The following is a 6,511-nucleotide window of genomic DNA, read 5'->3' as shown; positions in this document are numbered from 1 at the left end:
ACAAAAGGAGGTATAGATTACTCAATTAAGATTAGCTTTAAAGAAGCAAAAGAATAGTAAACCCCCACTCTCCAACCAACAATTCTTAATCTCTACCTACTGACAAAGTGCTCTGTGCCATAAAGGATAAGGTGCTGAATTAATACTACGTCATCAATGGTGTAAATTCATTAATGTTGTAATTAATTGATGGCATTGTTCAATAAAAATCAATTACATAAAGTGCCTGTGCTGATTTAAAGGGCACCTGTTGGGTAAAAATGTTATGCCCAACCAAAGAAGCGGGCTAATAGAGCCCGCATTCACGTTGGGGATAACAGTATTTTTTTTTTTTTTTTTTAAATGCCCCGCCAGCGCTACGCTACCCGCACCGGGAGGAAGATCCCGCCAGCGAGCAGCCATGTCCGGTCACTAGCATGTGCATAATTAAAATCTGCCCCGAATGACTCATTATGCACATGCGCGTGACGTCACATGTGCGTTATGAGCATGTGAGTGATCGGACATGGCTGCTCGCACCGGGAGCTCCCTCTTGGTGCAGATAGCGTAGCCCTGGCTGGGGACATTTTTTTTAAAAAAAACTACTGTTATCCCCAACCGAAATGCAGGCTCTATTAGCCCGCACCTTTGTCTGGGGATAACATTTTTACCCACAGGTGCCCTTTAATTCGTGTTATGTCAATATCAATATTTCTAGGCCCTTGAACCCCACACGGGGAGAAAGTAGGATGCTGGGGACTGTGGTCACTGTTGTTACCTTTCTATCTGATAAGGAGAACTATTTAACCCTATAAGACCACAAATCCCTCAGTGTCATAGAGTGAAACAAGAAATGGAGAAGGTTTAAATGTGGTAAAGGAAAAACTGATAATATCCAGTATCTACAAATGGATTAAAAAATTCTATAAACCAAAAAAAGCAAAGATTCTGCCAACTCGCGTTTCGCTGATGCTTTATCAAGGAAAGTTACTTTGTATTAACACTGAACAATGGTTCAGCTGCTGTCTACATACTGCTAGGGACCTCTAGTGGAAAATGAAAAACTATTTGAGAAGAAAGATTTCAACCATAATTTGTGTAGATTGATGTATGTTGTGAAATACAGCCCCCATCAACAGGTATGATGGAAGTGTTAGCAATGAAAAAAAATAATTTGCCTATTTATCAGCCAGTGATATTTTCGGAGAAATGCAAATTACAAGGATACGGATTGCCATTAGCATGAGATTCATGATTTGACTTTCAAAATAAATTTACAGGTTTGTTAGGCTTTCCTTCAGTTGGCAGAGACTCACTCTCTGGGTTGCATCCTCTGCAATACCCCATATTCCACCTACAGGTCAATAATCCTGATTAGACTATTGATTTATATGCAGCAGCTGGTTTACCCTTTGCAAACTCCATTTCCTAGACAAAACTGAAACCATAAAGTAAAGCCCTAAATTCCCTCATTCTTCTTGACATACAGTATGTTATATGTTTATATATATATCTTTTAGATAGGAAAAAGAGGTCATCCTCTTCATATTTTTGACATTTGTTTTACATGTGATATTATTTATTTCACCCAGCATGGAAACGACTGAGAATAACCCAAATTAAGAGAGACTTTTTCCCCACTTCCCAGTGGGTTGTAAATTACCCTTTTTGTCTGTAAGACTGACTATTAGGCGGAGCATTTTGAACAAGCAGTACATTACATTTTTTTTATGATTATGGAGACTTATGAGGACGATGACTGATAAAAGAGGAATGATAATTCTGTTTTGGAAAGTCTGAGTCCAGGAAACTTTGAAGCGACCTCTGATGATCTAATGGCGGTATAATTTGTTTTCTTTTAGATAAGAAAGACTAAGATAGATGGAATCATTATAGAATGATTAAAATTAATGTGATGTCATAGCCCAAAACATTTTTTTAATTCCCTAGTAGGTCGGTGCAGATGCAAACAGAGGTCAAGGTTAAATCATTATGAACCACTGAACCTTACAATTGTCTTAGGAAACTGCACATAGTACAGAGCAACTACATTGCTGGCATAGTGTTATAGTACCTCTCTGTATAGGCTATGGGAAAACTTGTTGCTGCTAATGCAATGCCTTGACTGTTTGATTACTTGGCATAAACCTTAAGTTTCTAGATTGTGACCTGTCTTACTATGGGATTGCAACATACTAAGAGTTAATAATGAAGGTTGGACAGCCTGAGGTAAGCAACATTACCTGTCCAGGTCAAAAAATCTTCCCATATGGTGGGTCAATCAGATACTGTATGAAAATGGCCCTCTGTCCAGCGATCAGATCAGCATCTAAATCAGTGAAATACCATTGGTCATAGACTGCACAAACAGCTCAATGTGGTCTGTGACAGGACTTTCTTTCTCAACCTGGAGGTAAGAATAATTGTACATTCACCTTTTATTGTTTTGAATAGCCAGCAGCCACATATGAGTAGAATAATGAGTAGATCTTGCTTACCTTACATTCTCTTATGATACAGCCGAATTTTACATGTAAAGTGTGATTGCAGATGGATAAGGAAGGTAAGTCATGGATTGCATAGGGATCTTTGACTTAAGTGGCATAGGGCTGTTGGCACCAGGAAATGTCAAAGTGGCCTTGTGTCATAGAATTACTTAAATCATATTTATCCAAGGCTTTCTTGCCCATTACCTTACCACCTTGTCTTAATTGAAAAGAGGAAATAATGAACTGCCTTTAGGTTAGGGCAATGACACATGTAGCGATCCATCGCGGCGAGTCTCTGTGACTTTTTGAAAACCCACGATCCCAGTGACTGATAGTGGCGACATAGCAGCCGTAGACCATGACAAATTGTGGGCTGATTGCATTAGGATAATCAGCTGCCGCAATTTGTTTCAAAAGTCACCGCGTCTCGTCGTTACAAATCGCTACACCTGTCTTTGCTCTAATAGTGAAAATACAAACAGAACATTGTGCATGAACCAATTGCTCATGATTAATGAGCTATAAGAACATAAAGCAAGCTGGTCTTTGCAAGGAGTTTGGCACACAAATTGCTTTTCACCTTGAGAATAATCACAAGCCCTATGAACATATGTGTGTTGATGATCCAATATACTAATTTGAGAGTTGACTTTATATAAATAGGTCTGTAGATTACTCAAGCCTTAAAATTCCTTGGTGTGCCACAATGGCTTCTGACACTGGCCATAGCTTGCGTGTTTACACTAGTTAGTGTTATAGGGATATTCGATTAAAAGGGCGGTTCCCTTTAAGTTAACTTTTGGTATGTTAAAGAAGCTAATTCTAAGCAACTTCTCAGCTGGTCTTCATTATATATATTTTTCATACTTTTGTGATTATTTGCCTTCTTCTTCTGACCCTTTCCAGCTTTCAAATGGGGGTCACTGACACTGACATCTAAAACACTAATGATCTCTAAGGCTATGAATTTATTGTTATTGCTACTTTTTATTACTGATGTTTTTAGTCAGACCCTTCCATATTCATATTCCTGTCTCTTATTCAAATCAATGAATGGTTGTTGGGGGTCATTTGGAACTTAGCAACCAGACTGCTAATAAAGTGCAAACTCTTAAAGCTGCTGAAGAAAGAGCTAAATAACTAAAAACCACAAATAATAAAAAATGAAAACCAATTGCAAATTGGCTCAGAATATCACCCTCTACATCAGTGATCCCCAACCAGTGGCTCGTGAGCAACATGTTTTTCTCCTTGGATGTTGCTCCCAGTGACCCCAAAGCTGGTGCTTCTTTTTGAATTCTTGACTTAAGGGCAAGCTTTAATTGCATAAAATGTGTACTGCCAAACAGAGTCTCCTGTAGGCTTCAAGTCCACATAGGGGATATCTGTAACCAATCACAGCCTATATTTTGCACCTCCAGGAAATAGTAGCATGTTTATGTTGCTCTTTTTTACATTTGAATGTGGTTCACAGGTAAAAAAAAAAGTTTGGGGACCCCTGCTCTACATCATACTAAAAGTTAACTCAAAGGCAAACAATTTCTAGGTACTAAGCACCTCAATTGAATGAACCCAGATTAGAAAAAAACTAAACAAAGAGACCTTTTGATACATCCATTCACATAGCTGCAACCCAAATTCCAGCTACCCCATACCTTCATAAAACTGAAAGTGACATCAGTGTAAAGCTAAAAATGAAGTTATCTATCTATCTATCTATCGGTAAAGTCTTGCCATCCATGACCAGCTGATCATTCAGCCTATATTCCTATTGCTTTGCCTACCCACAACACACACAATACCCGCAGCAGGATGTATAAAGGTAATTGAATAAAACTATGCTAAAAATGTAAGTGTAATAAAGATATCTACACCTAGAATAAGTGCTTTGGCTAGTTAGATAATATATGGAGAACCACAAGTGCAGGAATCAAAATAATGAAAAAAGGCTTACGCCTTGATTGGAGTTATAAATAATTTAGAAAGCTCCAAAGGAATACACTTCCCATGTAATAAACCACTTGATTTTTTATTGATGCAGATTTTTTTTTACAATCTGTGGTTTCATTGTTACTAAATTTGGCTTCTGTAATGGAAAGCTTGACTCGAGTGTTTCAGTGCATGCTGGGTATGCACTCTCTGTCGCCTATGAATAACTAGCTCTGGTTATTGAATCTTAAATAAGTGTGATGTATGCTGGGATGAAAGAACAGATTGCACACATTTTTCCGAGAAGCAATTTATAGAAAGGAGCAGGTGCCTGTGCCTGGCCATGGAGAGAATATAGTGTATCATCATGTTCTTGGTTCTGCTTCTGTCAGAAGGAGCCGTAAAACTTTTCTCTTCTTTCATACAGGAAAAATGTTTAGCCCCCTCTACCTCTTCAACTGAATGTGCTACCCTTCTGCAGGTTCTAAATGATCTCAAGATAACATATCCCTAACAGGTAGCCTTCATCACCAAGCATCTCACTGAAATGTATTCAGCACTGGCCATGTGCAATTGGTGTCAGTACCCTGGGTGCCCTCAGCAGCTAGAAAAATGGAGAAAATAATATAAACTACAGGGCACTACTTGGTAAGCAGTCATATAAAAACTATTCATGAATATTAAATGGACTTAATTTGGAAAAAAATATACATAAATATGTATAAATACAGGTATAAAATCTAGATTCAAAATGCTTGAGATCTAAGGTTTTCCGGATAAGGGATATTTTTGTTATGTGAATCATTATAACTTAAAGGGTTTGTTCACCTTTGAGTTAACTTTTACTATGATTTAGAGAGTGACATTCTGAGACCCTTTGCAATTGGTTTTAATTTTTTATTATTTGTTGTTTAACTTTTTATCATGTGTGGTTTCTGAGTTGTTTAACTTTTTTATTCAGCAGCTCTCCAGTTTGCAATTTCCGCAATCTGGTTGCTAGGGTCCAAATTACTAAAATGGCCGTGTGAATTTTGTTTGCTTAATTAGCTTAGTTAGGATCAAGTACAAACTCTACTCCGACCAAATCCACATGGGTTATTTGTCCTTATTTATCAAAACATGTTCCCGAAAATTTCCTGTGCAGGAAAAACTCGAAAAAATAGTGCAAATGGTATGAAAATTCGAATAGTACAAATTTTTCGGATTTTCCACCCGAAAATTCAAATTTTTTTGGGGATTTTTGCCCGAAAACCACAAAATCTTCAGATTATTGCATGAAACCCAGCACAGATCAGGATATCTTCAGGACTTCCTCCATTGACTTATATACAACCTTTCAGGTCTGAGATGCCGGATTTCAGATTCAGAGTTTTTCCATCCTCTGGGTATAAGAATAAAAATTCAGATTTCATAGTAAAAAAAAACAGAATGGCAGTTTTCCTGAACCTAGGATTTGTTTTTCCTTCTAGAATGTCATGTGCTTGTTGAGAAAACAATGGCAGACAGACTGACTAAATGGAACCTTTAGAAATCAAAGCAATGTTCAGTGATGAAAATTTAGCAGGGTTTAAAAAAAAAAAAAAAAAAAAAAGCAGTGGATACTGTTTCTATATAAGATGAACATGAAGGACTTACACATCTGAGGGGGCCACAATCTCCCCTGTTACTACTACTATATATTATTGTATCACAATTTTTGGCAGTTACCTCTTTCTGTGGGCAAATGCACTCCTAATTAGCACTAAGTCAGTTGTGCCATCATTAGGGGTGTTGCATATGGTATTTTTATTTATTAGCCAACTCTGTTTTTAGGGCATTTTTAAAAAAAAGTAGTTAATACTGGCATAATACACTCTAAATGTAGCTATATAGATTAAATGGAATACACACTTCAGTAAACCCACACGGAGTTTACCAGATGGTATCGGCTTATTAACACCATTTAGGCACCAATTTGAAGCACCAATATGCCAGTAAATTTCCATACCCACAGAACAGAATATGATCCGCAGTGTAGCAGATACATGTAGCATCTGCTCCTCTGATCAGCAGAACCAGGAAGCTGTTTATTTTCTAACATATAGGGGCAGATTTATCAAGGGTCAAAGTGAATT

This window comes from Xenopus laevis, chromosome 2S (genome assembly GCF_017654675.1).
Source record: "Xenopus laevis strain J_2021 chromosome 2S, Xenopus_laevis_v10.1, whole genome shotgun sequence".
Taxonomy (NCBI): Eukaryota; Metazoa; Chordata; class Amphibia; order Anura; family Pipidae; genus Xenopus; species Xenopus laevis.
This window is presented reverse-complemented; position numbering follows the sequence as displayed.